Genomic DNA, 12,292 nt, shown 5'->3' on the forward strand with positions numbered 1-12,292 from the left:
AATCTATATAGTGGCCCAATTTGAATCATGTAACAAGAATAGAAGGAATTCATCTCTACTACAAAGTTTACCCATTTTGTAAACACACTCGATTAAAATAAAGATCATTTTGTTCAGCTATATTCTAATTATCAATTTTGTGTTTTATTTTGTTTAATTTTTACTTTTGGTACAATAAATTTGTCAACTAGTGTATTGTTCCCCAAATTACTAGCCTAATTTAGATAAGTGCTATCACAACCTAGTTTCTCTTACATGTACCATCAAATGCAGTTAGATATTGGATATTTAAATTAAAGACAAGATTAAATGATATTGAAGAACTAGATACTGACTCCTCGAATTCCTTCAAGTTGTTGATCTAGGTGGCTTGAGGAAAACAAAGATCAAGGATGATGAACCGATTTATGTTGATGATCTGAAGTAACCAAAATAAGTAGTGGGCCCCATTGGAAAGGTCATTTGGAAATTGGACTCCCTTCAAAGCCTAGGTAAGTTGTGACATCCCTAAGTTTGATGGGAAAATTGATGTAGATGTTATTGATGATTATATTTCTAAATTGGAGATGTATTTCTTTGTAATTTCTTAGATTAGAGAAAATTTTGTCTGCCCTACTTCAATTAGAATTTCAGTTCAACAATGTTGGATTTCTATCTTGCTAGCCAAGGAGGAGTTGAAGGAACTCCACTTGATTTAGTGATGGAGGTGAATTTCAGTTTGGGTGGTTTCATGGAGGTAAATTTTAGTTTGGGTGAATTATTAGACCTGAAGAAAAATGGTAAGTTGCAATAGATACATGTGCTCAAACACCAATAATAACTACACAATAGAAGCAGATGGAGCATATGCTCTCAAAGTACAAAGTCATGTTGATTTTGTTGATGGGTGCACCTTTGCATTGTTAGGTAAAGCTTTCAGTTGATAATGTCCTTGGCATACCACTACTAAATTGGCCACCATATAAATGATCACTTTTGGACAATGATGATTTATAATAGTGTGTAGGCACCTAAAATATGATAGAGATTTATGATATTGTTTAGGTCTACATACAATGAAAGGACTACATATTGGAAGGAGACAATCATCCATACTTATCACAAGCTTCTGCAACTCATGTAGATGACTCAAGGTGAGTTGCAAAATGACCATCAAAGGTGCTCCATGTACCTACAATGGTGAGCCATTTCTAACATACTCTCACCTAAGACTTTTTCTATTTACCATAACAAGATGTTTTATAACATAATGGATAAGTACCTAAAGTATAACAAAGAGATATATTCTATCATTTAGGTTTGCATGCAATGGAAGGATTACATTTTGGGTAAGGAGATAGTCATGCATACTTATTACAAGCCTTTGTAGTTCATGTAGTTGAGGTGAGTTTTACAATTACCATCATCAAAGGTGCTCCACGTACCTACAATATTTCTTTTCAAATGAACATTTGACACAAGAATGGGAGTATTGATAAGGTTGTTGACTACTTGACTTATCTTTCATCTGCAACTTTGATAACAACACTTGGTTCTTGCAAGCATGAAACATTAGAATGACCTTAACTTAACATTAGAGATCTTGAAGTCTTTGACATATACCAAAAATTCATTGTTAGGTGGTAGGTTCTTGATTTTTACGTAGAAAATGAGCTCCTATACTACATGAGACACATCTATATTCCCACTAAGGAACCATCAAAGATGATTTAGGACTTTCACTATAGTTGGGTGAAAAGATAGTGCTACTGCTAATTTACAAAATTATTCCTATTGTCTGCAATAGGGTCATAGATGTGTAGTTTCAAGTGACATATGCAAAACAAGCAATTATATATAAAGAGCAAAACAAATGACTAGGGCTAACCTCCTCCTCTTAGTTGTCTTTTTATAATTTTTTTGTTTTGAGCTATTGTCTTGTTTGGACTTTGGGATGTGAATCTTTCCACTTACCTTTCTTTTTGTGAATATGCATAACATTATTTTAGAAATAATAATATAGATCCTCATCCATTAAAAATTAATTATAATGGTAAAATTCATAGACCTTGTGTAGGGTCCTCCAAGCTTAGAGTAAGGAGTTTGAAGGCTAGATACATTGATTTGGCCTTGTGGCCATCAATGAGTGTTGATCTAATAGGAGAAGTCTTGAGACTGATAATTTTGGAAGTGTGACATTTTTGAGAGCCAACACTTAGGTGTGAACCCTGTCTTCACAAATTATTATCAGTTGCCATGATACTTGACCCTATCCTCATGGTGTTGTCTCAATTCATATTAGTTTTCCCAAGCCTAGAAGCCATGTAGTACCCCTACTAGTTTGAACTCATTAGACACATATTTTATTATTGGTTGTTTTTTAGTGGATACATTACCATGACATATTATTCAGATTTTTATGACATTATGCTTTATTTGGAGATGAGATGTATAATTTATTTGCAGTATTTCAGTACTTGTGATTTATGGCATTTTATGTATTATTGCTATGTATTGACATTGTACTTTAATTATGCAATGTGGAATTATATCTTGTGTGTTTGCGAGTGTATTGGATGCAAGGGGACGATTTTCCTTCACTCATTTCGGTGAGACAGGGAACATTGCTATTCTCCTTCATCGGTGTGTTTGCTATGTTTTCTATATTATATATATGTATGTATGTGTGGTTCGGTGATGCAGGATATTGCAGGTACAAGTACCGGGTAGGTACGGGGTATCGTCTCCACCTGGCTTCACAGGTAGGAGCGTGCCTTATATTTTCCAATGGAAGTGGAGGAGATAGTAGTTGACCCTATTTTTACTCAGTTACACTCGTATGAGTGTCGTCAATTAGTCGTTTTGTCAGTTAGTTCGGTCTTCGTATTTTGTCATTTTATCTTTTATGGGTAATTGCTTGAGATTTGTTTAATTTGAGTGTTTTAGTGGATTTAATTAATTAATTAATTAAGTTTATGAAATTATCTCATTATTGTATTGTTTATGGATTGAGATTATAGATTTAGTTAATTAAAGAAATTATTAAATTAAGCTACATGGTATTAAAAATATGTTTTTATTTTAAAAATAAATTAGATTAATTGTATTCTAAAGTTATAATTAAATAAATGAATAAAAGGATTGATTGGAATTAAACTATTGTTTTAATTATTTATTTAGAAAATTAATTAATTGGAATTAAAATATTGTATTAATTCTTTATTTAGAAAATTAATTAATATGCATGAGAAAAGTAAAGAAGGAATAATGTTTTTTAATTATTGCATGTGATAAATTTAGAAAATAAAATTAAAAAAATTACTACCATTCTAAATTTAGTTTTTTTTTGTGATAAAGCTATTGAACCTAGAATTTTAGTTTAAATAGGGGTTAGGTCTTTATTTTAGAACACACACAGGGACACACAGGAACAGGTCAAGAATTTAGGTGAAGAAAATTTATTGGAAGATATTGAAGGGATTAGGGCTCTTCTACAAAATTCTTCCAGGAAAGCTATACCAGGTTGGATGAATTCTTAGTTTTGTGTTTTATTAAAAATATTTCTATTTGTCTCTGCTTGATGTGTGTGTAAAATAATTGTCAAGTTCAAAACCCTGTTCTGGTGAATTCGAGTTTTGTTTGAAAACTCATGCTTGATGTGTATTTCTTGTTTGTGGGAAGAATGTAATTTTGTGAAAATTAGGAAAATTGTTATAGAAAATTTATCAAGTTTTTATGGTTCATGGAAATTGCACGATTTAGGAGAAAGGGTATTTATCTGAGAAATGGGTTTAATTACCTTAAGAAAATTTGTCAAGTTTTTATGGTGCATGGAAATTGCATGATTTAGGAGAAAGGGTATTTATCTGAGAAATGGGTTTAATTACCTTAATGAAATAAATTTAATTATACATTAAATTTATTTAGGTTAATTAAATTTAAAAAAAAAAAGAAGGATTGAAATTTTGTAAAAAGGGAATTATTGGAAATTTGTTATTATTGTTGTTAAAATTTTATTAAAATGAAATTATAAAAAAAATACTATTTTTTTTGTACTGTTTAAAAATTAAATAATTAAAAAAAAAAAATTAAAATAAACTACCTACGGTAGCATCTGCTACTGGCGGTAGTACACAGCACTACCGACGGTAGCAGTGCTACCGGCGGTAAACGCTACCTACGGTAGTAGTGCTACCGGACGGTAGCAGTGCTACCGGACGGTAGCAGTAGCTACCGACGATAGCAGTGCTACCAGACGGTAGTACTAGCTACCGGTGGTAGCATAGGCTACCGTGACAGGGACTATTTTGCAGTGATTAAAGTGTTTTTTTTTATTTTAATTAATTTCTAAAACCCTGTTCACTATTTCGGGTTTCATACCCAGGGTATTAAACAAATTAAATATTATTATATGTATGTATATAAATAAATATATGTATATTCATATATGAGTTTATATATATATATTTAATATTAAATATATTTCTTTGGTAGTTATTATAATATTTTAAATGTTATTTAAATTATTATTTAATTACACTTTGGAATGTTAATTTAAATAAATATGTTGAAAATACATTAGGAGAATTATTTGTATTTTAAATCTTTTTGGACAAATGACAAAGTGAATGTTTTTTTTTTAAAAAGTTGTAAATTCTTGTTATCTGGAAATTTGTAAATTGCATGTCATTTATGCTTTGACTGTTTTTAAGGAAAAGATTGCCTGTAATAGGTTCTTGCGTATAATGTGTTCTCAGTCAAGTTTTATTGCAATTTTGATTAAATTGTCATTGTGTCCTATGATATTATTTCTCCTAGACTAGGTGTTGTTGTATAACCTATTTGATATGAGCCATTGTGTGTCTTTGTCCAAATGGTCATTCTTGGGTTGGTATTTGTGTATACATCACATGTGTTTGTCAGGATTGTTTATGGTTGCCTGTTTCACCATAGAGTTCTTGTAGAGAGAAACATTTCTTGTTAGTGTCCTAAGAGAGAGAGAGAGTGGCTTTCGAGTGGGGGCCGTGCCCAAAGTGGATGACAGGATAACCCGTCGAAAGTTAGTTAAAAAGTGATAACCTAATAATTGATTAGGGGGTGCGTAGATTTAAATATTAATTAAGATAAATGTGCCTCGTGCATAGATGAGTGCTTGTATAGGGCTCATGATGTTATGAGAAGGCCTGGAATGGCAAACTTACCACCTTGTCTTCACGAAAGGATTGGTAGGATCTGCATGAGACTTAGTTGGAACCAGAGGCTCGGGAGAGGTTACCAGGAGAAACCCGAGTATGGGGGCCGGGACCTATGGAGGTTGTACCATGGTAACCATCAAGCTATGCGATGACACTCTCTTCTTAGAGTCACTAGTGTTTTGTGAGATGTGTTACATGGATGGTTGCAGAGTCTTGTAGTCCTTTTGTACTTGTCTTGCTTTGCTTGCTTGAGGGTTTTTTGCTATCTCCTAGCATGGTGGGGTGGTTCCATTTTGGGATCACATGGTCGGGTGGTAGTGCCACTTCCCATCGAATGTTCTGGATTGTATCTTCAGGCGATGAAAGGCTTCGCTGGTGTTTCTTGGATCGTGGTTTATGTACCAGCTCTTATTCGAGATCATTGTTCAATTGAGACCTTGTGGTCATTGTATCAGACTTTTATGTAACCTTGATATTGTATCTTTGTAACCAGTGGTATTATTAGAGGCCATGTATTTATGGATATTGTAATATTATGTCAGTGAAATGGATGTTATTGTTTTGATCTTATGTTTGATTGAGTTATGGAAATTGGATACATTGGAATACTTTTATTTCTTTATTATGAAATTTGGATGTATGTGTAGTTTTAAACTTAAGTGTTCAATTTATCTTATTAAATGGATTAACTGTGGTGTTAATATAATCTATGAAATTAATCTTCATTGGTTACCCTTAGGAAAACTTATGATAGACTTCTGTTGTGTTGTTAAAGGCACAATGATTATTGTTAGTACACCTAGTCTTTAAAAAAAATTATTTCACCCTTTAGGTGCCTAGTTGTGTTGTTTTCCTTTAGGGTTCCTGGCGGGGCATTACACTTGGTATCAGAGCCCAAGTTTCAACACTGGGTACTCTGGGTTTGTAGTGTGCCTTTCAGTTGACCATCTTGCTTAGGTCATAAATGTTTGTATCTCTCAAGACTTATCCTTGCTATGGGTCTGAACCCTTTTCTCTTTTATGGTACCAGGTCATGGCTAAGAAAGCTAGAGGAGGTGGCCATATGGGTGGTCGCCAAGGAGGCAGAGGTGGAGGATGGGGCCATGGTTCTAAACATCACAGTCCTTCACCACCACCCACTCATGTGAGTGTTGAGCCGGAACAGTCAGTTCATCAGGAGCAGGAACAATCTGTTCATCAGAACTCTCAGCATGCAGGAGAACATGTTTCTGAAAGGGAAGAGCTGAGACAGATGTTTCAGGAGGTTCTGGCTAGGTTAGGCCAAAGGCTTGAGTTTGAGCAACCTATTCATGCTCAGGTTGAGGAGCCGCTTCAACAGGTTCCAGAGGAAAGAGAGAGAGAGATCATGAAGGCGAGGGGAGATTCCAGTTGTTCGACATCCACCTTCCTTAGGTCACATAAAGGACTTGATGAGGTCCAATCCTCCTTACTTTGATGGTATGGGTACTGGTCTTGAAGCAGAGACCTGGCTTATCGGCTTGGACTGGTGTTTTACTTTGTTTCCATATAGTAGTAACACCAAGGCAAGATGTGCTATTATGCGTCTAAATAAATTTGCTTCAATCTGGTGGAGATTAGAGGAGGAGAAGATTTGTGTATGCATTAACACCATCACATGGGAACTATTTTTGGAGAGATTTAGGGCACAATTTCTCTCACGCCAATGGAGGCAGACTCGAGCAGATGAGTTTTATGCCTTGTGTCAGTATGGGATGATAGTAGACCAGTATGAGCATAGGTTCTATGAGCTCAAACAATACACCCTAATTGGTAATGATGAGGTTATGCTTGTCCAACATTTCCTAAGAGGTTTGAACGACTGTATCAGTGGAGGTGTGAGGGTATTCGAGCTAGCTTCAATTGAGATAGCCGTGGCAAAGGCTAGATTAGTTGAGCTGAACCTTAGTCATGCACTTGGTAGTCAGACAGGTGTGTAGATAGGAAGTGCACCTACCAGTGGAAATAAAGCTCGGGGAAATCAGTCCCAGTTGACTGCACCATTTAGAACTACTCAAGCACCTGCTAAGAGTGGGCAACAATAGCAGCAACAGTCAAAACCTAAACAATTCCATGGCCAACAAGGTGGCAATTCTCAGTATAAGAAGGGTAGGAATTGACAGAGGGGTAAACAAGGCCCTACAGGGCAGGCCTTGCAGAGTGCATCTTATGCCCCTAGACAGGGAAGTTTCCAGCAATCTAGTGGACCAACAGGTAATAGAAGAGCTTGCTTCTCTTATGGGCAGTTTGGTCACAGAGCTACACAGTGCCCTCAGAATGTCCACAACACAGGTAGTCAGAGGCCAGCAGCATCTGAACCTATAGTAGGAGATGCAGGGAGGTCCCATAGAGTATTTGCAGTGGTAGATGACTGCCAAGTTGTTCATCAGGGTACAGTCATTGAGGCAGCAGGTATGTTGCATGGAACCCCTATCTCTGTACTTTTTGATTCTGGAGCTTCTGATTCTTTAATTTCCTCATCCATTGTGGAGCAGTGCGGACTTATGTCTACTAAGGAGGCAGATAGGTGGCAAGTAGAGTTGGCTACAGGTGTCCGTGTTTCTATAGATGCCTTTATTCCCAGTTGTGAGTTGATATTAGGAACCATAGTTACCTCAGTGGACCTTCGAGTTATTCCTTTGGGATCTTATAGAGTTGTATTGGGGATGCATTGGCTATCATCTCACAGTGCTCGTGTAGATTGTCGCAAGAAGACAGTAGAGTGTTTAGATGACCTTGGCAGAGAAGTTTAGATTGTTGGAGTTCAGAGGCCGATATCCCTGCGTATGATCTCCGCTATGCAACTTAAGTGGTGCATGCGTAGAGGATGTCAACTTTTTGCAATCACTGTTGGGGAATTGGATGAGTTAGAGAGACGAGAAATCACTCTTGATAGTCACCCTATTCTTAGAGAGTATGCAGACATGTTTCCATTGGATATTCCTGGTATGCCTCCGAAGCGAGATATAGAATTTCATGTTGATTTGGTTCCTGGTGCAGAACCTCTTTCAAGAGCACCATATCGGATGACTACTAAGGAGTTAAGCGAGTTGAAGTTGCAGATAGAAGAATTATTGGCCAAGGGATTCATGCATCCTAGTGTTTCCCCTTGGGGTGCGCCTGTTTTCTTTGTTAAAAAGAAAGATGGTTCTCTTCGGTTATGCATTGATTACCGACAACTGAATAAGGTAACCATCCGGAATAGATATCCATTGCCTCGTATAGACGACCTTTTTGATCAGGTTAAGGGAAGGGAGCCAAGGTGTTCTCTAAGATTGACTTGAAATCTAGATACCATCAGTTACACATTTAGGATGCAGACATTCATAAGATAGCATTTCGTACTCGTTATGGTCACTATGAGTTCACAGTGGTGCCATTCGAGTTGACGAATGCGCCTTCATTTTTCATGAACTTAATGAATGGAGTTTTTCGCACCTATCTTGATTGTTTCGTCATTGTATTCTTGGATGACATTCTAATTTATTCTAGATCTATGGAGGAGCATGAGGGTCACTTACGTCAGGTACTGCAATGCTTAAGGGAAAATCAACTCTATGCCAATTTAGCAAAGTGTGACTTCTTCCAGACTGAGGTGAACTATCTTGGTCATGTGGTTTCGGGAGAAGGTATATCTGTGGATCCTTCAAAGATCCAAGCCATTGTTGATTGGCCAGCGCCGACCAACGTTTCTGAAGTTAGGAGTTTTATGGGTTTGGCTAGATATTACCATTGCTTTGTTGTAGGCTTTTCCTGGATAGGACACCCTATTACTTCTCTTCAGAGAAAAGGGAAGAAGTTTGTTTGGTCAGAACAGTGTGAAGCAGCTTTTAAAACCTTGAAGGAACTCCTTGTGAGTGCTCCAATTTTGGCAGTTCCTGATCCATTTGGAGATTTTATGGTATGCACAGATGCCTCTTTGGAAGGTATTGGTGCAGTACTTATGCAGGATGGATGTGTGGTTGCTTATGAGTCTCGCAAACTGAAGAACCACAAGTTGAACTATCCAGTTCATGATTTAGAGTTGGCAGCTGTAGTTCATGCTTTGGTTCGATGGCAGCATTTCCTGTTAGGGCATCGGTTTGAGCTGCATAGTGATCACCGCAGTTTGCAGTATATATTCACACAGCCAAACTTGAATACTCAACAGCGAAGATGGATGGAGTTCTTCTGCGAATATGATTTTGAGGTTCATTATACTTAGGGGAAAGAGAACATAGTAGCAGATGCTTTGAGTCATAGGTGGCATGAAGTTTCAACATTATCCCTAGGAGTAGACTTGAGAGAGAGAATTCTTGGAGTTCTTCCTTAGGATACTTGGTATCAGGATGTTAGAGCTGTGATAGAGTCTGAAAGGCCTTTAGAGGGTAGATTTTCTTGGTATAACCTTGAGACAGATGGAATTCTTCATCACCATGAACAGATTTATGTACCTCCTTTGGAGGGTCTTCGTGTTTTGATCATGACCGAGGCCCATCATGCACCTTATTCGACACATCCTGGTGTCAAGAAGATGCACGCAGACCTTAGACAGATTTATCATTGGGCAGGTATGAAACGTGACATTGCTGATTTTGTGTCAAAATGTTTAGAGTGTCAGTGAGTGAAGGTAGAGCATCAGCACCTAGCAGGGCTTTTGCAGCCTAATCTAGTACCGGAATGGAAATGGGATATCATTTCCATGGATTTTATTGTTGGTTTGCCTATCTTTTCACATCGTCATGATACCATCATGGTCATAGTTGACAGATTGACTAAGGTTGCTCATTTTGTTCCTATTCGAGCTTCCTATACAGTAGCAGTGGTGGCACGAGTCTTCTTAGAAGAAGTAGTGAGATTGCATGGGCTTCCGAGGTGGATCATATCTGATAGAGATCCTGTCTTTACCTCAGCATTGTGGACCTCACTTCATCATGTTTTGGGGACTCAGTTGAATTTTAGTTCAGCTTATCATCGAGAGACAGATGGTCAGACAGAGAGAGTGAATCAGGTATTAGAGGACATTCTTCGCATGTATGTGATGGACCAACAGTCACATTGCGAGGACTATATATATCTAGTGGATGTTAGGGTTTCAAGTAGATCCAAAGCAAATATGAACTAACAATTATATGCAGATTTAAATACAAAAGATAAAGAAATAAAACAGGACACAGATAACATAGAGATTTAATGTGGTTCACCCAGAATGGGTTACGTCCACCATACACAGTCGTCCAATCTTTCTTATTATCCAGTAAAAACAGTACATCAACCTTACAATGCCTTAAACATCCCAGCCGCTTATAACATGCGTTTTTAGGGCAACAAACAAAGTCGGTGAGGATACGTGCTGAGTGTACAGTACTTTGCTGATCAGTCACCACATTTCAACAATCTCCCACTTGGAGATTGATACTACACGACACCACTGTACATGCAACATCTACTGGATAAAACACTAGGACTTGACTGGTATAAATTCCACAATTATTAATCAAGAAGACCAACAGAAACTGATGAAGAAATCAGCTTCTCCTATGGAACTGCCTTTGTGAACATATCGGCAGGATTATCACTTGTGTGAATCTTTTCAAGCCGTAAATGACCCTCCTCCAAAATAGTCCGGATGAAGTGGTACCTGAGCTGAATGTGCTTTGTCCTTGAATGAAAAGCAGAGTTCTTCGCAAGATGAATGGCACTCTGGCTATTAGTATACAATGGGCTATCCTCTTGTGTCTGACCCAATTCTTTCAAAAAACATTGCAACCAAATCATCTCTTTGCTGGCTTCTGTAGCAGCAACATACTCAGCTTCAGTGGTTGAAAGTGCAACAACCTTTTGTAGCCTAGAAATCCAACTGACTGTAGTTCCCCCTATAGTAAAAACATACCCTGTAGTACTCCTCCGTGAATCAATATCACCTGCCAGATCAGAGTCAACAAATCCACTTAGAGCAGCATTAGATCCTTTGAAACATAATGTCTTTGTAGTAGTTCCTTTCAAATACCGAAGAATCCATTTCACAGCATTCCAATGTTCCATACCCGGATTACTCATAAACCTGCTCACAACTCCCACTGCATGTGCAATATCTGGCCTTGTGCATACCATTGCATACATCAAACTGCCAACAGCTGATGAATACAGGATGTTAGACATTTTATTAACCTCTTCCTGTGCCTTTGGACACATCTCCTTAGTCAATTTGAAATGACTAGCCAAAGGTGTACTAACTGCTTTTGCATCCTGCATGTTAAATCTTTTCAACACCTTCTTTATATACTCACTTTGGGACAAATTCAAGGTTTTATTTTTCCTGTCCCGTGTAATCCTCATACCAAGAATTTGCTTAGCTGCACCCAAATCCTTCATAGCAAATGACCTGGCTAATTTCTGTTTAAGATCATTTATATGTTGCATGTTAGACCCAGCAACAAGCATGTCATCAACATAAAGCAACAGGATAATATAACTGCCATTATCAAATCTCTTAAAATATACACAATGATCAGAATGACATCTATGATAACCGTGTTCAGCCATGAAACTATCAAATTTTAAATACCATTGTCGGGGTGCTTGCTTTAGGCCATACAGACTTTTCTTCAACCTGCACACCAAGTTCTCCTTACCTTTGACCTCATATCCCTGTGGTTGCAACATGTAAATTTCCTCCTCCAAATCTCCATGGAGAAAAGCTATTTTGACATCTAATTGTTCAAGATGTAAATCATCTGCAGCCACAAGACTAAGTACGGTTCTAATTGAAGTCATTTTTACAACTGGAGAAAATATTTCATCATAATCTATACCCTTTTTCTGTGCAAAACCTTTTACCACAAGTCCGGCCTTATATCTTTTCTGACCTCCTTCCTCTTCCTTCAGCCGATAAACCCATTTGTTAGGCAAGGCTCTTTTTTCTACAGGTAAAGGGACTAAGTCTCAAGTCTTATTTTTCATCAAGGAGTCCATCTCCTCTTTCATGCCTAGTTGCCACTATTGTTTGGCATCCACCTGCATTGCTTCTTCATATTCTTCTGGTTCACCAGAATCTGTTAATAAAATAGAATACAAAGAAGGAGAAAATCTTTCAGGGGGTCTACTTGTCCTCGTAGAAC

This window comes from Cryptomeria japonica, chromosome 10 (genome assembly GCF_030272615.1).
Source record: "Cryptomeria japonica chromosome 10, Sugi_1.0, whole genome shotgun sequence".
In the NCBI taxonomy this organism is placed as follows: Eukaryota; Viridiplantae; Streptophyta; class Pinopsida; order Cupressales; family Cupressaceae; genus Cryptomeria; species Cryptomeria japonica.